The sequence below is a fragment of the Mustelus asterias genome, chromosome 14 (assembly GCF_964213995.1).
Source record: "Mustelus asterias chromosome 14, sMusAst1.hap1.1, whole genome shotgun sequence".
NCBI classification, from domain to species: domain Eukaryota; kingdom Metazoa; phylum Chordata; class Chondrichthyes; order Carcharhiniformes; family Triakidae; genus Mustelus; species Mustelus asterias.
The window spans coordinates 45,976,588-45,997,253 of record NC_135814.1 but is presented as its reverse complement, the minus strand read 5'-3'; the positions used below and the strand labels follow the sequence as shown (position 1 = coordinate 45,997,253).

The 20,666-nt window shown below is 45.4% G+C and overlaps 1 protein-coding gene across 6 annotated transcripts in view; it reads right to left on the bottom strand.

Moving 5' to 3' along the window:
- Nucleotides 1–19,528, bottom strand: part of LOC144503644 (activin receptor type-1-like) — a 93,214-nt gene extending 73,686 nt beyond the window's left edge. The window contains exon 1 of one of the 6 annotated variants that reach the window (XM_078228323.1): nt 19,112–19,528. The gene's annotated coding sequence lies outside the window, so the exon portion shown is untranslated. The remainder of the gene's footprint in view (nt 1–19,111) is intronic. The other 5 variants (XM_078228325.1, XM_078228324.1, XM_078228327.1 and 2 more) reach the window with 5 other exon arrangements.
- Between the last annotated feature and the right edge of the window lie 1,138 nt (nt 19,529–20,666).

Here is a 20,666-nt window from a genome sequence, read left to right as displayed (position 1 = left end):
TAAAGGAAATTAGTGAACCAAGCTGAGTTTTTAAACAACAAATCGATCATCGTTCATTACTGAGACTAGCTGTCAGATTTACTAATTGAATTTGGATTTCACCAGCTGCCATGGTGGGATTCCATTTCCCCACAGCATTAGCCTGGGCCTCGGGATGACCACTTTGCCACTGCCCACCACAAATGTTTGCTGAGTTAGAATCAAGTTAAGGATTTCCAATCAAAACAAAGTATTGCAAAGAATATTGATTGTCCCTTAGTGTCCAAATATGTGCAGGTTAGGTGAATTGGCCATCCTAAATTGCCCCATAGTGTCCAAAGATGTGCAGATTAGGTGGATTGGCCATCCTAAATTGTCCCTTAATGTCCAAAGATGTGTAGGTTAGGTGGGTTAGCCATGGTAAATATGTGAGTTAATGGGGATAGGGTGAGGGTGGGAGGGCCTGGGTAAGATGCACTTTCGGAGAGTTGGTGCAGGCTTGATGGGCCAAATGGCCTCCTTCTGCACTGCAGGGATTCTGTGCATTCTAATTGAATTAAACATGGAATAATACAACACAAAGGTCTTTGAGCCCAGTGAGACTGCATGCTGTTTTATAATCAGAAATGTTAAAAGACTGCCAGAAATTGAAGAGATTTAGCCATTGAACTATGATTTTCCCCCCAGAACGCTGAAAATCGGATTTTCCAGCGATGAAAGACTTTGTAAGATTAATTTATATTCATTGTGGCCATAATCTCTCACGGCTAAATCCACAAAGTCAACTTTCTGTATTTTTGATTTTCCAGCATTTTCCAAATGGTTTTGTGCCATAATAGCAACGTTTCCCTTTGCAGACTTACGGAAGTTATAAAGAGTTTCTCCAAGGGCAAAAAAAGAATCAATATTTGCAGGGCGTACTCACACTGATAAGAATGAAAATCACAGATAAAACACCATTAAATGCCCTGTCAAGAAGAAAAAAATGATTGAAAACTAAGGAGAATACATGAATCAGATAGAATGTACATAACCATGTTTCAGAATGAGGAAGGGGCAGGTGTCGAATAGAAATTTCCTTAGGTTTATAAAGGAACCTGGGGAATACTGGAAAGTAGTTCACAATGGGTACTGCAGAAAGAACTGATTCACGATTCTTAGAATTACATACACAAAAGACTGTCACAATCATAGAATCCCTAGAGTGTAGAAGGCCATTCAGCCCATCGAGCCAGCACCGACAATAATTCCACTGAGGCCATATCCCTGTAGGCCCTATCTCTGTAACCCCACGCATTTACCCTACAAATCCCTCTGACACCAAGGGACAATTTAGCATGGCCAATCAACCTAACCTGAACATCTTTGGACTGTGGGAGGAAACCAGAGCACCTGAAGGAAACCCACGCAGATACGGAAAGAACATGCAAACTCCACACTGACAGTCACCCAAGGCTGGAATTGAACCCTGGTCCCTGGCGCTGTGGGGTAACAGTGCTAACCATGTTTGAGTTTGGGGTATTTAAGTGAAGACATTCAGCATAGCGTGAAGAAAAATAGGTTGTGCCCATTTCAAAGTCTGCTGGTTTCTCCCTTTGCTGTAAGCAGCCTTATTAAATTGCATAAGGCAGCAATCATGGTTGGTTAACCATCAACTTTTTAAGGCAGCCAAGTTCAGAACATTTTACAAAAAAAATGCTTTCCCCACTGTCACTGGAGGTTAGCCAGTGCTGGCAAATCGGATAATTTGGAAAGTGGGATGGGAGCCAGTCAGATCCAGAAATGTCTCCCATTGCTTATTGAGCACAAACATTTAAACATGGCTTAGTTTTTGAGAGTCCAAGTTTATTTAATCAAGGCACTGGTCAAGTACAGTGTAGTACTGAAATTCACAGCAAGGTTACCACTTAGCCAACCTTCAGCACATGGCAACACCCGGCCACATCATACTCCTCGTCACAACTTAGCCACTTCCACCTTTTGTTTAAATAGACCTCCATCAAGTTTCTAAACTATGGGCTAATACAGCACAGAAGGCAGCCATTTGGCCCACTGTGCTTGCGCCAGCTTTTTAAAGGAGCCATTCAAATAACACCTTTTCTTACCTCATAAATCTTCTGCCCTTCAAATATTTATCCAATTCTCCTTTGAATGTTACTATTGATTCTACTCCCACAATGCCTTCAGCAGAGCATTCCAGGTCAGAACAAAACAGATCAAGTATTTTTAAGTTCATCTGGGAGCAAAGGCGTTTTAGACTAGGAATCATTCTAGGGGCTCTTCTCTGAAATATTTTCCAAAACCTCCAGATCACCATTCATTGAAAACAAAAACATGCATTATAAAGCTCGATCTAGCATTCCAAGTGAGGTATAACCAAAGTCTTCTACAGGAACAAAATGGCGTGTTTCAGTTTTTTTAATGGATAGTCCAGCAGACACAGTCCAGTGCCCTATTTGTTTTACAAAATCATTGCATTACAAATGAATGATCAGCTGTTACACACAAAAAATATTTCAACATACTTGTGTAGTGCTGGAGTTCGTGATTAGAAGAGAGAGGTGCCTGATAGCTGGTGAAGACACAATGGGCCAAAGAGCTCCTTTCTGTGCTGTAAAACTCTAGCACTGAAATATTGCTGCTGTTCAGGCCAGCAGGATCCAATGGTCCCACAGACGGCGCACTCCCACTGCGGGTTTCCCGGTGGTGAGGGGTACGTTCAATGGGAAACCTGCTGACCGACGGTGGGACCATAAGATCCTGCCGCCAGCAAGCGGCGTGCCATCCCCCACAGCCGCGAAACACGCTGTGGAAAGGGGAAAAAATCCCACCTAAGGACTTGATTTGCGAGCAATTTCATTTCCTTATAATGTAAATAAGACTTGGGCATTGCATTGAAGTATATAAATAGTAATGATGCCACTGTATCACCAAGTTAAATGGGGTATGGGTAGGCCATTTAGAGGTAAGCAGTGGAGAAGCGGTGAATCCGTGGAATTTTCTAGGAAAGTTGGCAAAATTTCTCCTTATCAAAACTAAATCAAATAATTCCCCTTGAAACAGTCTACTCTTGATAATTCAAAGTCACTTAAATTACTGAATTAATTTTAGAGTCATTGTCATTGAGGTTTACAGCATGGAAACAGGCCCTTCGACCCAACTTGTCCATGCCACCTTTTTTTTTTAAAAACCCCTAAGCTAGTCCCAATTGCCCCCATTTGGCCCATATCCCTCTATACCCAACATACCCATGTAACTATCTAAATGCTTTTTAAAAGACAAAATTGTACCCGCCTCTACTACTATCTCTGGCAGCTTGTTCCAGACACTCATCACCCTGTGTGTGTAAAGATTGCCCCTCTGGACCCTTTTGTATCTCTCCCCTTAAATCTATGTCGTCTAGTTTTAGACTCCCCGACCTTTGGGAAAAGATATTGACTATCTAGCTGATCTATGCCCCTCATTATTTTATAGACCTCTATAAGATCACCCCTCAGCCTCCTACGCTCCAGAGAAAAAACTCCCAGTCTATCCAACATCTCCTTATAACTCAAACCATCAAGTCCCGGTAGCATCCTAGTAAATCTTTTCTGCACTCTTTCTAGTTTAATAATATCCTTTTGAAAATAGGGTGACCTGAACTGTACACAATATTCCAAGTGTGGCCTTACCAATGTCTTGTACAACTTCAACAAGACGTCCCAACTCCTGTATTCAATGTTCTGACCAATAAAACATAGCATGCCGAATGCCTTCTTCACCACTCTGTCCACCTGTGACTCCACTTTCAAGAAGCTATGAACCTGTACCCCTAGGTCTCTTTGTTCTGTAACTCTCCCCAATGCCCTACCATTAACTGGGTACGTCTTGCCCTAGTTCAATCTACCAAAATGCATCACCTTGCACTTATCTAAATTAAACTCCATCTGCCATTCGTCAACCCACTGGCCCAATTGATCAAGATCCCGTTGCAATCCTAGATAACCTTCTTCACTGTCCACTATGCCACCAATCTTGGTGTCATCTGCAAACTTACTAACCATGCCTCCTATATTATCATCCAAATCATTCATATAAATGACAAATAACAGTGGACTCAGCACCGGTCCCCGAGGCACACCGCTGGTCACAGGCCTCCAGTTTGAAAAACAACCCTCTACAACCACTCTTGGCTTCTGTCATCAAGCCAAGTTTGTATCCATTTAGCTACCTCATCCTGGATCCCGTGAAATTTAACCTTATGCAACAACCTACCATGCGGTACCTTCTCAAAGGCCTTGCTAAAGTCCATGTAGACAACAACATCAACATCAATTGAGATAAAATTACTGAACAATTATTAGTAGACTTTATAAATCTAATCTTCTAGTTTGCACAATAAACATTCCACTACCGCTGGAACAATCACGTTCCACACTAACATTAAACCACTCCTACTGTATTCATCATTGTAACCCTTATCTTGTTCCTAATAAGATGCCTGTATCGGATTTTTAAAAAAGTTTTAATGGCCACCATTAACTGCTTAAGATAAGAGTTTTGCTGGATCGATGATTTTTCTCTGCCGTTGGAAATTAAATTCTTATTCTCAATGTTATGATTGGTTAATTCTGTATTGGCATCAAATTCACAATCCAAAGTATCATTCAATTGTATTATAATTTCATCAGTTTAAAAAAAACAATTATACTGCCTCTCAATCTTCTTTTCTCTGGTAAGAACAAGGACCATAATTAGTGCATTTTCAGTGCCTGGTCATTTAACACCATATGCAGTATTTTAATTACTAGGAAATGTTCAAATATAAATGAAAAGTCTGCTTTATGAAACAAATAATATTTAATGGCACATCATAGAATCCCTACAGTACCAGGAGGTGGTCATTCGGCCCATTGAGTCTGTACCAACCACAATCCCACCCAGTCCCTATTCCCGTAGCCCCACCCATTTATCCTGCTAATCCCCCTGACACTAGGGTCAATTTAGCATGGCCAATCAACCTAACCCACACATCTCTGGACTGTGGGAGGAAACTGGAGCACTCAGAGAAAACCCACGCAGACACGGGGATAAAGTGCAAACTCCGCACGTACAGTGACCCAAGGCCGGAATTGAACCTGGGTCCCTGGCGTTGTGAGGTAGCAGTGCGACCCACTGTGCCACTATGCCGCCATATCCAATAGAAACAGTAAATATCTGATCGGCACCATTTGTAGTTAATCTGATTGGAGAAACTCTTTCAAGTCAATATTGTACCAACCAAAATTCAATTTTGCAAAAAAAAGTGGAAAATATTGACATTACCACAACTCCCTGCTATCAGCCCTGACAGGTGGTAAACCCGTGCTCTTGAATCTAATGAGTTCCAAGATGCAAGATATCTTGGGCTGGTTAAATACTCCTAGTAATTTAACAGGTGGGATCAGAGTAACTGAGAAAGTAATAAAGTCTAAATCAGGGTTCCTGAACATACGTGTGAATACGCAGAGTGGTTAAGAAGATTGGTAAATTACAAGCACAGATTGCCATATGGAAATACATTGACGCGACTATAACAGAGACCAGGCTCAAAGAAGAGCAGACCTAGGTGTTAAATGCTCCTGGACACAAGGTATTCAGGAAAGATAAGAAGGGAAGAAAAAGGGGGGGAGGTGCAGTAGTGATTAAGAAGAGCATTGGAGAAAGAGGATGACTCAGAGGGATCAAGGACAGAATCAAATTTGTTCGGAGCTCAGGATTCAAACAAAAAAGATACAATTACATTTCTTGGCGTAGTCAATAGGCCACCAACTAGTGAGGAGGATGTAGAGGAACACATCTGCAAGGGGAACTGATGGAGAGGTGCAAGAACTACAAGAGTTATAATAGGGGACTTAAATTATCCAAAATATGAACTGAGATAATGATAGTGTAAAGGGCAGAGAGAGGCAAGAGTGTGTTCAGGAAGATTTTCGATCGAGAAAAGACACTGCTAGAATCAGGCCTAGATTCTTGGGAATGAGGTGGGAGGAGGGGAATGTTTAGGCGACAGTGATCACTGATTACAGTGACAGTGATTATGCAGGCTATGCAAAAGGTCAAAGAACAACCCAGAGCAAGAATAATTAACTGGGGGAAAGCCAACTACATCGGGGTAAGAACAGATCTGGGATTAATGAATTGGAGTCAAAAGTTGACAGGAAAAAAAATGGTAGCTGAACAATGCGTTATCTTTAAAGAGGAGGTAGTTTGGGCAAGGTATATTCCCTCAAAAAGGGAAAGGTAGGACAAATAAATCTAGACATGACAAAAGAGATAGAGATTCTGGAGGAGGGAGAAAAAGTATGTTGATTTTGTAAAGGCACTAGTTCGGCCTCAGCTGGAGTACTGTGTCCACTTCTGGACACTGCACTCTAGGAAGGATGTGAAGACATTAGAGAGAGTAGATTCATGACAATGGTTTCAGAATGAGGAACTTTTCCTGAAGTTCCTCAGAAAAATGAGGAAGATACTAAATTGGATAAGTTAGGACTGTTTTCCTTGGGTGAAAATAATGCTAGAGGCAGTCAAAAAATCATGAGGGGTCTGAACAGAATAGAGAAGGAGAAACTGTTCCCACTCGTGAAAGGATCGGGAACAAGAGGGCACAGATTTAATGCAATTGGCAAAAAAAGGCAAGATGAGAAAATATCTCTCTCATACAGCAAGTTTGGAAAGATTAAGATTTGAAAAACGTTGTCTGAGAATGTGGCAGAGGCAGGTTCAATTGAACTACTCAAATTAAAGGGAAATAGATTGTTATCTAAAAAGGAATAACGTGATGATTACGAGAATGTTTCCTTCTGGAAAGACATTTTCACTTCATCCAAATGAACAATTATACGTAAACAGAAGTTTGCAGAAACATTTGTCAGGTTTCTGTAATCAGCTGTTGGAAAAGCAGCTAAATAGCCAGAACACGTAACCTATTGTGGAGATGAACTAAAACTGATCTGCATTGTCACCAAGATTATGCTATGAACAAATGAAATGAGACGCTCCAGAGGTTCAATGACATCCAAGACCATCTCAAGTCAAAATGATTTCAACAAACAGAAGAGATAAGTTGCAGTATCAGATGGCAAAATTTGATGCAAAGACCTTAATCATGTCCTCAAATACAAAGGAATTGTAATTTTCTGAAGAAATATTTGAACTGTATAGATCAAAGCTTTCAGACAGCATTAAATGTTAAGATCTCTCCTTCGACACATTAGTGCCAGTTCATCCAATGCAGAACTTAATTTTGTTGCATTAATTTTAAAGATTATTTTAAGTATCCAAGAAGCTTGAGTGATTATCATTGAATGTTTCAAACTGAATCAAAGACTGATACTAAATGGCAGAGATTTGAATCTTGTGTTTGCCCTGTAGAAACTGCCACAATCTAAAACAGCTCAAGCGTTTTAACAAGTCTTCAGCAATTTAAACACACTTCTCAGAAAGTTCAGGGTATGTTTGTATGTTTCCAATAAACCACAATTAAAACACATTTGCTATTTCAGATCTGTACAGATAATAGAACTAGAGATACTTTAAGCACATTCGTGCCTGTGTCAGTACTGTGAAAGAGATGCTCAATTTAGTCCCACACTCCCTGCTTTTTCTCCATAATCCTGTAAATTAGTCCTTTTCAAGAACAAGTCGAATTACCTTCTGAAAGTTCCAATGGAACAGAATGCACCACCCTTTCAGATAGTGCATCAATCCTTAATGTGATGACATCACTCATTTCCCTCTAGTTATTTGCAGTTTGTCTGGCACCTCCTCCCAATCTTGTCCCATGAACTTGTTTCACCATTCAATGAGATTGTGGCTGGTAATTTGATGGTTGGTGGAGGCCAATCATCGCAAACCCAGACATCAGTGCATCAGATTCACAGGGTAGTGCCCTAGATCCAACCATCTCCAACTACTTCAAAGAACTTTCTTCCATCATAAAGCTCAGACATAGGGATTTTGGCTAATGAGTAGAGTTCAGCCCCATACATAACTTCTCAGACACTGAAGCACTCTGCTCATATGCAGCAAGAGCTGGACAGCATTCAGACTTGGGCTGATAAGTGGTAAATAACATTCACATCACACAAGTACCAGGCAAATGACCATCTCCAATGAGAGAATCTAACCATCTCCCCTTGACATTAAATGGCATTATCATCACAATCGCCCAACATCAATATCCTGGGGGTTACCACTGACCAGAACTGAACTGGATCAGCCATATAAATGGGCTTCTTGAGTGTTACTGGAACTATTGGGGTGGCACAGTAGCACAGTGGTTAGCACAGCTGCTTCACAACTCCAGGGACCTGGGTTCGATTCCCGGGTTGGGTCACTGTCTGTGTGGAGTTTGCACATTGGCCTCGTGTCTGCGTGGGTTTCCTGCGGGTGCTCCAGTTTCCTCCCACAGTCCAAAGATGTGCAGGTTCGGTTGATTGGCCATGCTAAAATTGCCCCTTAGTGTCCTGAGATGCATGGATTAGCGGGTAAAATATGTAGGGATATGGGGGTAGGGCCAGGGTGGGATTGTGGTCGGTGCAGACTCGATGGGCCAAATGGTCTCCTTCTGCACTATAGGGATTCTATGATTCTATGATAAATACTATGGTTACAAGAGCAAGTCAGAGACTGAAAATTCAGCAGTAAGTAACTCACCTGCTGACTCTCCAAAGTTTGTCCACAAGCCAGCAGTGTGATGGAATACTCTCCATTGCCTGGATAGCTCCAGTAACACTCAAGAAGCTCAGCAGCATCCAAGTCAAAGCAGTCTGCTTGATTGGCACCCTACCAACCAACGTAAACATTCACTCCCTCCACCACCAATTCGTAGCAGCAGCAGCAGTGTGTTATATAGAAGACGCATTGCAGCAATTCCCAAAGGCTTCTTTTGGTTTTTTGATTTGATTTATTTTTGTCACACGTATTAACATATGGTGAAAAGTATCATTTATTGCGTGCTATACAGACAAAAACATACCATTCATAGAGAAGGAAACGAGAGAGTGCAGAATGTAGTGTTACAGTCATAGCTAGGGTGCAGAGAAAGATCAACTTAATGCAAGGTAAGTCCATTCAAAAGTCTGACAGCAGCAGGGAAGAAGCTGTTCTCGAGTTGGTTGGTACGTGACCTCAGACTTTATATGTTTTTCCCGAAAGAAGAAGGTGGAAGAGAGGATGTCCGGAGTGCATGGGATCCTTAATTATGCTGGCTGCTTTGCCGAGACAGCAGGAAGTGTAGACAGAGTCAATGGATGGGAGGCTGGTTTGCGTGATGGATTGGGCTACATTCACGATCTTTTGTAGTTCCTTGCGGTCTTGAGCAGAGCAGGAGCCATACCAAGCTGTGGTACAACCAGAAAGAATGCTTTCTATGGTGCATCTGTAAACGTTGGTGAGAGTCGTAGCCGACATGCCAAATTTCCTTAGTCTTCTGAGAAAGTAGAAGCATTAGTGGGTTTTCCTAACTATAGTGTTGGCATGGGGCGGGGGGGGGGGGGGGGGGGGGGGGGGGGGGGGGGAGCTCTCGACCCTTTCTACTTCGTCCCCATTGATGTAGACAGGGGCATGTTCTCCTTTACGCTTCCTAAAGTCGATGGCAATCTCCTTTGTTCTGTTGACATTGAGAGAGAGATTACTGGTGCCACACTAGTTCACCAAATTCTCTATCTCATTCCTGTACTCTGTCTCGTCATTGTTTGAGATCCGACCCACTACGGTGGTGTCGTCAGCAAACTTGAAAATCGAATTGGAGGGGAATTTGGCCTCACAGTCATAGGTGTATAAGGAGTACAGTAGGGGGCTGAGGACACAGTCTTGTGGGGCACCGGTGTTGAGGATGATTGTGGAGGAGGTGTTGTTGCCTATCCTTATTGATTTTGTCTGTGAGTTAGGAAATTCAGGATCCAGTCGCAGAGGGAATTGCCGAGGCCCAAGCCATGGAGTTTGGAGATGAATTTTGTAGGAATAATGGTGTTGAAGGCTGAGCTGTAGTCAATAAATAGGAGTCTGGCAGAGGTATCCTTGTTATCTAAGTGCTCCAGGGCTGAGTGCAGGGCCAGGGAAATAGCGTCTGCTGTGGACCTGTTGCGGCGGTAGGCAAAATGTAGTGGATCCAGGTAGTCCGGGAGGCTGGAATTGATTTATGCCATGACTAACCTTTCAAAGCACTTCATAATGATGGATGTCAGAGCCACCAGCCGATAGTCTTTAAGGCATGCTGCTTGGTTTTTCTTGGGTACCGCTTGAGACAGATAGGGACCTCAGATTGTTGTAAAGAGGAGAATCATAGAAACCCTACAGTGCAGAAAAAGGCTATTTGGCCCATCGAGTCTGCACCGACCACAATCCCACCCAGGCTCTACCCCCATATCCCTACATATTTACCCGCTAATCCCTCTAACCCATCTCAGGACTCTAAGGGGAAATTTTTAGCATGGCCAATCAACCTAACCTACACATCTTTGGACTGTGGGAGGAAACCGGAGCACCCAGAGGAAACCCACGCAGACACGAGGAGAATGTGCAAACTCAAAAAGAGAGGTTGAAGATGTCTGTGAATACCCCCACCAGCTGATCCACACATGATCTGAGTGCTTGTCCGAATATCCCATCCAGGCCAGTCGCTTTCCGTGGGTTGACCTTCAAGAAAGCTGCTCTGACATCTGCAATGGTGACCCCAGATACAGGTTCATCCAGGGTGGAGGGCACGCTCTCACTGATCTCTTGCTCAAAACGGGTGTAGAATGCATTGAGCTCATCAGGGAGGGGTGCGTTTGAGCCGGCGATTTTACATGTCTTCATCTTGTAGCCTGTTATGTCTTGCAGACCTTGCCATAGTCGGCGGGGGTCAGTGTGGCTAGCCTGGGACTCTAACTTGGTCCAGTATTGTTTTTTGGCATCTTTGATGGATCTCCTTAGATCGTATCTGGCTTTCTTGTATAGGTCAGGGTTGCCTGACTTGAACGCCTCAGACCTGGACTTCAGCAAGCAGTGGATATCCCTGTTCATCCATGGTTTCCGGTTGAGGAACACACGGATTTGCTTCTTTGGCACACAGTCTTCTACACACTTACTAATGACACTACCTTTCAAACCCACAAGCCAAGGACAAGGGTGACAGACATGCTAGAACACTATCAACTGCAAGACCCCCACCAAGCTGCATGCCATCCTAACTTATGTCGCTGTTCCTTCACTGTCATTGGATCAAAATCCTAGAATTCCCTTTCTAATGGTACTGCAGGTGTACCAACACTAAATGAACTGCAGCACTTGAAGGCAGCGGCTCACCATCACTTTCTTAAGGGCAATTTGAAATCAACAACAAAAATACTAGCCTTGCCAGCAATGATCACATACCAAAGGAATAAAAAAAACCTAACTCTACCTACCCATTTTGTCCCGTTTTCTTTAGTACTCTGGATTAGCAGAAATCCTTTGAACTCAAGATTTAAAATTAACAATTAACCTAGCATTACCTACTGTTTGCAGAAGAATGCCAAACATCTATCACCCTTGAAGTTTCCTAACTGCATTCCAAAAAGACCTGTCTAATTTTTAAGCCATGTCCATTAGTCCTAGATTTCCCAATCAGCAAAAGTAGCTTCTCTATGCCCACTGTTTTTGTTCCTCTTAATATGTTGAAAACCTCAATCAAATCAACTCTTAACCGCCTAAATAACATAGACTACAGCCCTAGTATGTTTAATCTCTCTTCATAATTAATCCCTTGGAGCACAGGTATCATTCCAGTAAATCAACAAAGCATTTCCTCCAATGCTAATATATCCTTCCAAAGGTGTATTGCTTAGAACTCAAACACAGCACACAATACGTGATCTACTCAGGGCTTTATATAGCAGTAGCTTGGCATCTACCCTCTGCATTCTTGTCCTCTAGATATAAATGCGAGCATTCCATTAGTCTTTCTGATTATTTTCCACACCTATCCAGGACATTTTTATGCTCAATGTACATCAGCCCTCAGGTCTTTTTGGGTTTCTTTGACTTCTAGCTTTTCACCAAGTATTAATCTATCTGTGTGATCTATCCTTTTTAGATCCAAAATGGATGACTTCACATTTGCCTACATAGAAATCTATTTGCCAGTGTTTCCCATTCACTTAATGCATTAATACCTGTAATTTTATGCTTCAGCCTGCACTGCTATATAGTGCCACCTATCTTTACGTCATCAGCAAACTGGGATGCATGGCTAAAGTTAGTAATAAATACAGAACGTTGAGACCCCAATACATACTTACAGAACACCACTAGTGTCTGCCACTTAAAAAGATGTGTCCATTATCCGTACCGTTTCCTGCTGCTCAGCAAACCTCCTAACTGGCTCAAAAGAAAAAGCCATCCAGCCCTGGAGATTTGTCACTCTTTAATGCCATCATTTTCTTAATTTCTGCTATTTTGCTAATGCTAATTTTGGCAAGTCCCCATCCCCAATTCATTAGTTTCCTCGGGATGTCTGACTTCTTCCTCTATTGTAAAAACTGACAATATAATAATTTAATATGTTCACCATTATCTTATTTTCATTTATAATTTTAGCTCCCCCCTTTGTTTTTTACCATCCTCTTGCTGCTTAGACGTATAAACTGGTTCCATATCCCAAACTATTTTCAAACATCTTCAATTTCTAAATTCTACCCATGGAGCCTGCATGTGTCTTTACCTCTTACCATAGAAGTAATTTCATCCGTAAATCGCTGATTCTACTCCTCCCCTTTTAACAGTTTCCTATATTTCCTGTGGATCTTATAACCTGCAATATTCTATTCCCATTCTTGACTCTCCAGCAGCAATGTCTCAGTAATGGCTGCTATGGGCGGGATTGTCTGGACATGCTTTCCCCAAGACCGGAAAATCCCACCCGATGTCAACAGACATTTGCATCATCCGTGTTCCGCCAGCTACAATTCCCATGGTGGGCAGGACGGGAAAATTACGCCCTAGATCTTTCCAATTTAAGAACATTTGAATCATCAACATTTTTTGAAATAAAGAAAATGGTTTATTTTTATTCTTCCACGGGATGTGGGTGTCACTGGCTAGGTCAGCATTTATTATCCATCCCCAATTGCCCTGGAAGTGCTGGTGAGCCCCTTGAACTGCTGCAGTCCACGTGATGTAGGTACACTCACTTTGCTGTTAGGAAGGGAGTTTGACCCAGCAACAGTGAATATTGCTCCAAGTGAGGATGGAGAGTGGCTTGGAGAGGAACTTGCAGGTGGTGATGTTTCCATGCATCTGCTACCCTTGTCCTCCTAAGTGGTAAAGGCTGCGTGTTTGGAAGGTGCTGTCAAGGGAGCCTTACTGAGTTGCTACGGTGCATCTTGTGGATGGTGCATGCTGCTGCTACTGTGCATCAGTGGTGGAGTGAGTGAATGTTGAAGGTGGTGGATGGGATGCTAATCAAGCAGGCTGCTTTGTCTTGGATGGTGTTGAGCTTCTCAAGTGTTGTTGGAGCTGCACTCCAACACTGGCAAGTGAAATGTATTTCATCACACTCCTGACTTGTGCCTTACAAATAGTGGACAGGCTTTGGGGAAACCAGGAAGAGAGCTACTCATTGCAGAACTCCCACCCTCTTACCTGCTCTTGTAGCCACTATATTTATAGGGCAAGTCCAATTTCTGGTCAATAGTAACCGCCAGAATGTTGATCATGGGGTTTCAGTAATGTCAGCCATTCAATGTCAAGTGGAGTTGGTTAGGTTCCCTCTTGTTGGAAATGGTCATTTGCCTGGCACTTGTGTGGCGCAAACATTACTTGCCACTCATCAGCCTAAACCTGAATATTGTCCAGGGCTTGCCGCATTTGGACACTGACTGCTTTAGTAAAATAACTAAGTGTGAAAACTTGAATTTAGACAATGCTCCTGTGATAGAAAATTTTCCAAGGATCATCTGGAGAGAAGAAAAAATATAAAGGAACAAAGTTGACAGTTTGATAGGACAGTTAGGAGAAGACACCAAAGTCTGGTGAAAAATTAGTATTGAGAAGTTTTTTAAAAATGTGTAAAGAGCAACCGAGAGGCAGAGGGAGGGAATTTTGGAGAGTAGCACTAAAGCAACTAAATACTCTATAACTAATGCTAGGAAGAGAGAAAGGACCACAGATACACTGAAGAGCTGAATCAGAGGACCGATGGTTGCAGGAGGCATCATAAGGCTAGAAGAGTTTTGAGAAATAGGTTGGATGAGATTGTGAAGGCATTTAATGGATGGATTTGTAAAATTCAATGTGTTGTGAGAAAGAAAGCCAGGAGAGATCATCAAGGGCTGTTGATGGCTGAATGGAATATAGTGCAGGGAGAATATGAGTTTTGGACAACAATTAGTGTTTACGGAGGATGGACGAGGGGACAAAATGACAAAACATGGTCAAAGGTTTCAGTGACAGTGGGTCCGATAGAGCAAAAGTAGGAAAGTGGAAGTGCAAATAACCCGTTTCAGTGATTGAGTTTGAAGTTTGGCTCTAGATAAAATAGGATGTTGATGTTTTCTACAGATTGAATCAGAGTGCTTGGGAAAATGACAGAGTCAGTGGCAAGGAAGGACAGTTTATTCTTGAAGCCAAATTCCATCAACTGTTCAACTGGAATAAATTGCAATTTATCCAAAACTTAAAGTTTAAAGTTTATTTATTAGTCACAAGTAGGCTTGCATTAACACTGCAATGAAGCTACAGTGAAAATCCCCTCATCGCCACACTCCGGCGCCTGTTCAGGTACACTAAGGGAGAACTTAGCATGGCCAATGCACCTAACTAGCACGTCTTTCAGTCTGTGGGAGGAAACCAGAACACCTGGAGGAAACCCACACAGACACTGGGAGAACGTGTAGACTCCACACAGACAGTGACCCAAGCCGGGAATCGAACCCAGGTCCCTGATGCTGTGAGGCAGCAGTGCTGACCACTGTGTCACCATACATCAAGCAGATAGGCTGACAGCACAGGGGTATCCAAGATGTGCAGCTGCCGGCATTGGACTAGGGTGGGCACAGTAAGAAGTCTCACAACACCAGGTTAAAGTCCAACAGGTTTGTTTGGAATCACAAGCTTTCAGAGCACTGCCCCTTCATGATGAAGGAGCAGCATTCAAAGCTCGTGAATCCAAATAAACCTGTTGGACTTTAACCTGGTGTTGTGAGACTTCTTACTGAGCACAGGGGTAGTACTGAGGCTGAGGAAAGTGATGAAGACAGAACTGGGCGTTGTCAACGTATATATGGCACCTTGACTATGACTATGGTAGTTGAGGAATAGAAGGTGATGGGATAATGGAAGAGGAACATTTACCTGGGAATTCAGAAGAGAAAATATGCTGGGGAGAAGGATAAAGATGACAGGGTGTTACTGAAAGGTAAGGTAAAAGATGAAAAAGAGATGGAAGGACAAAACAGATCAAGAGAAAAAAGCAAGATAGAGAAACAGAAGCAGATAGAAGCACACAGCTTAGATTGCATAGGCTGTAGCAGAAAGTGATGAGAATGTTGTAAAGAAATCACAATCCAATATCTGAGGCCCTGACTTGAGGGAGAAGCCTCATTTATTGCCCACCCCTGGCAGCCCTTGTTCAGGGGGCAATCGAGAGTCAACTACATTGCTGTGGCTTTGGAGTCACATGTAGGCCAGACCAGGTAAAGACGGCATCCCTAAAGTGCATTTGTGAACCAGATGGGTTTTTTCGACAATTGACAATGGTCACCTGGTCATCAGTAGATTCTTAATTCCAGATTTTTATTTATTGAATTCAAATTGCACTATCTGCTGTGGTGGGATTCGAACCTGGGTCCCCAGAACATTAGCTGAGTTTCTGGATTAATAGTCTAATGATAATACCACTAGGCCATCGCCTCCCCAATAGTTTAGGAGCCAGCAGAAGAGAAGAATTTGATCCAAGGTTGAGCGGGGAAGAGGGATAGTCGATCCAGCGTAAAGTTTATTTATCTGTCACAAGTAAGACTTACATTAACATTGCAATGAAGTTACTGTGAAATTCTCCTAGTCACCACATTCTGGCAACTGTTCAGGTCAATGCACCTAACCAGCACATCTTTCAGACTGTGGGAGGAAATCGGAGCACCCGGAGGAAATCCATGCAGACACGGGGAGAATGTGCAAACTCCACACAGACAGTAACCCAAGACGAGAATTAAACTCAGGTCCCTGGCGCTGTGAGAACATAAGAACATAAGAAATAGGAGCAGGAGTAGGCCATCTAGCCCCTCGGGCCTGCCCCGCCATTCAACAAGATCATGGCTGATCTGAGGCGAATCAGTTCCACTTACCCGCCTGCTCCCCATATCCCTTAATTCCCTTATCGATCAGAAATCTATCTACCCATGATTTAAACATATTCAACGAGGTAGCCTCCACCACTTCAATGGGCAGAGAATTCCAGAGATTCACTACCCTCTGAGAGAAGAAGTTCCCCCTCAACTCTGTTCTGAACCGGCCCCCACTTATTTTGAGGCTGTGCCCTCTAGTTCTGGTTTCCCTTCTAAGTGGAAAGAATCTCACTACCTCTACCCTATCCAGCCCCTTCATTATCTTATATGTCTCTATAAGATCACCCCTCAGCCTTCTAAACTCCAGTGAGTACAGACCCAATCTGTCCAATCTCTCCTCATAAGCTACACCCCTCATCTCCGGTATCAACCTGGTGAACCTTCTCTGCATTCCCTCCAAGGCCAATATATCCTTTCACAAATAAGGGGACCAAAACTGCACACAGTACTCCAGTTGCGGCCTCACTAATGCCTTGAACAGTTGCAGCAAGACCTCCCTGCTTTTATATTCTATCCCCCTCGCGATAAAGGCCAACATTCCATTCACCTTCTTGATCACCTGCTGCACCTGCAGACTGAGTTTTTGCAATTCGTGCACAAGGACCCCCAGGTCCCTCTGCACAGTAGCATGATGTAATTTTTCTCCATTTAAATAATATTCCAATTTACTATTATTTCTTCCAAAGTGGATAACCTCGCATTTGCCAACAGGGCAGCAGGGCTAACCACTGTGTCGCCCCTGTGAGTGGGGAAGAGGGACAGCCGATCCGGGGCGCGAGTGGGGAAGAGGGACCGCCGATCAGGGGCGCGAGTGGGGGAAGAGGGACCGCCGATCCGGGGCGCGAGTGGGGGAAGAGGGACCGCCGATCCGGGGCGCGAGTGGGGGAAGAGGGACCGCCGATCCGGGGCGCGAGTGGGGGAAGAGGGACCGCCGATCCGGGGCGCGAGTGGGGGAAGAGGGACCGCCGATCAGGGGCGCGAGTGGGGGAAGAGGGACCGCCGATCCGGGGCGCGAGTGGGGGAAGAGGGACCGCCGATCCGGGGCGCGAGTGGGGGAAGAGGGACCGCCGATCCGGGGTGCGAGTGGGGGAAGAGGGACCGCCGATCCGGGGCGCGAGTGGGGGAAGAGGGACCGCCGATCCGGGGCGCGAGTGGGGGAAGAGGGACCGCCGATCAGGGGCGCGAGTGGGGGAAGAGGGACCGCCGATCAGGGGCGCGAGTGGGGGAAGAGGGACCGCCGATCCGGGGCGCGAGTGGGGGAAGAGGGACCGCCGATCCGGGGAAGAGGGACCGCCGATCCGGGGCGCGAGTGGGGGAAGAGGGACCGCCGATCCGGGGCGCGAGTGGGGAAGAGGGACCGCCGATCAGGGGCGCGAGTGGGGGAAGAGGGACCGCCGATCCGGGGCGCGATTGGGGAAGAGGGACGGTCGATCCGGGGCGCGAGTGGGGAAGAGGGACGGTCGATCCGGGGCGCGAGTGGGGAAGAGGGACAGTCGATCCGGGGCGCGAGTGGGGAAGAGGGACAGTCGATCCGGGGCGCGAGTGGGGAAGAGGGACAGTCGATCCGGGGCGCGAGTGGGGAAGAGGGACAGTCGATCCGGGGCGCGAGTGGGGAAGAGGGACAGTCGATCCGGGGCGCGAGTGGGGAAGAGGGACAGTCGATCCGGGGCGCGAGTGGGGAAGAGGGACAGTCGATCCGGGGCGCGAGTGGGGAAGAGGGACAGTCGATCCGGGGCGCGAGTGGGGAAGAGGGACAGTCGATCCGGGGCGCGAGTGGGGAAGAGGGACAGTCGATCCGGGGCGCGAGTGGGGAAGAGGGACAGTCGATCCGGGGCGCGAGTGGGGAAGAGGGACAGTCGATCCGGGGCGCGAGTGGGGAAGAGGGACAGTCGATCCGGGGCGCGAGTGGGGAAGAGGGACAGTCGATCCGGGGCGCGAGTGGGGAAGAGGGACAGTCGATCCGGGGCGCGAGTGGGGAAGAGGGACAGTCGATCCACAGTACGAGTGGGGAAGAGGGACAGTCGATCCGGGGTACGAGTGGGAAGGGGGACAGTCGATCCAGGGAAAGGAAGCCAGTGCTAAGCTCGAACCCTAAATTAGAAAATAGTGGAATTGAGTCCAAAAGCCTGCAGAGCACAGCCCAAGTAAACCTCTGGAGGGTTATGAATACTTAAAATGCAGGCAGAGAGAGTAGAAAACCAAGTATACTCATTTGAGGCGAGCAACAGCAATTCCTTCTGTAGAAGGAGTTTAAAATCTTTTGATCCCCTCTGACTCGCATCAGGTTGAATCATTTCAGTGTAATTACATTCTCTGTAATGAAGCTCTGATATGGTGTTGCTCGATTGGAAATAAAATGCAGAAAGCACGTTATGTGGCCGGTCAATGAGATTAATGTAGCCGACCCCCACTCCCAGAAGGAATATAACTCAACACCAGGCCGCCATTTAAACCAGAGGAGGAGAAATCCAGCACAAAGTGAGGGGGTGGGGGGAGTTGTGCCTTTGCCAGGATTGTGAACGGGGCTCCTATGGTTACCCTGCTGCAGAGAGCTTTCAAACATGGCATTGTCATGCGGAACAGCTGGAGCACTGCGGCTGCCACACTGAGCCTGCATTCACCGCAGCCTGTGAAGTTATCAGGGGGAGGAACAGTGAACAATAACTTGCCGCAGAGTTTTGCCCTGTGCTCCAGTCCGCGATCTCCAATCGAACTTATCCAGTTCACAATGAGCTGACATCCCAAAGTTATCTCCACCACCGGCTCCGCACAGACAGCTCCCCCCCCCCCCAGTTTAAACTTACCCCCGAGGAACTCAAAACTCCTCTTGGCCAGAAGTCGACATCGATCCAAACTTTCAGCCGGACTTGGCCGCTGCTGGAATATGGGCCTCGGGTTTCGGGATGGATAAGGGGGCGTTCTCTGAGCCGGCTCCGGATCCAGGCAGCGTTCAGCCCAATTCAACAGGCATCGCTTTCCCAGGAACTCCCAAGTTGGTTCTGTGGCGATGGCTGGATTTCCTCCTCCCCGAGTCAAGGAGTTGTAAAGCTGCCGATCCGATGCGTATTCCCCCCCCCCCCCCCCCCCTCCTCCTCCCCTCCTCCTCCTCCTCCTCCTCCTCCCTGTGGAGTCAATCTCTCACTTTGCTCAGTTCCAGGCTGTAATTAACAAACCCATTACCACATCATTTCCTCTTTGTCCAATTTCCCCAGGCAGACACCCAGGGGCTGGGGGAATGTGGGTGGGGGAGGGGTGGAAATGTGGGGGACCCGGGCCAATTAAATATCAGGCAGTCTGTTCAGATTTCACAGTGCATTCCTTTTCTGTTGCAAATGTTGGGATTGCATTTTTATTTGTCATCTCAAGTATCTCCCATGGTAAAGTTAATCAGGAATCTTTTCAAGCCCTCTGCAACTAGGAATCTATTCTATCCCAGTGACTGAAAGTTGAAGTGAAAGTTGCTAGATATTCAGAATTCAATCAGATGATACAACTATCATACAGCTGTAGACCGTCCGGTGCACATTTCTCTTTTTAGTCTTGTCCATACTGACAGATCTTACCATAAGCAATAAAGGTGACCTGCCTTGTGATGATTACAGTACATTGTTGTTAAAGTGCATTGACATATGATGGAAGATTAAATCAAATTATGTTCTGATTAAATAATTCATAGCATCCCTACAGTGCAGAAGGAGGCTATTCGGCCCACCAAATCTGCACCCACTCTCTGAAAGAGCATTTTACCCAGGCATACCCCCTCCCCGCCCCACAGTTCCATGGCTAATCCACCTAACCTACAAATCCTGGACACTAAGGGGCATTTAGCATGGCCAATCCACCTAGCCTACACATCTTGGGACACTAAGGGAGAATTTAGCATGGCCAATCCACCTAACCTGCACATCTTTGGACTGTGGGAGGAAACCAGAGTACCCAGAGGAAACCCATGGAGACACAGGGAGAACATGTTTCATTTGTTTTCGAATTCTGTTTCAAGTCTTGGGGGGGTTTTTTTACAATTGTTATACAGATCAATATAGAATTATACAGTGCAGAAAGAGGCCATTCGGCCCATCGAGTAATCATAGAAATCATAGAAATCATAGAAACCCTACAGTGCAGAAGGAGGCCATTCGGCCCATCGAGTCTGCACCGACCACAATCCCACCCAGGCCCTACCCCCACATATTTACCCGCTAATCCCTCTAACCTACGCATCTCAGGACTCTAAGGGGCAATTTTTAACCTGGCCAATCAACCTAACCCGCACGTCTTTGGACTGTAGGAGGAAACCGGAGCCCCCGGAGGAAACCCACACAGACACGAGGAGAATGTGCAAACTCCACACAGACAGTG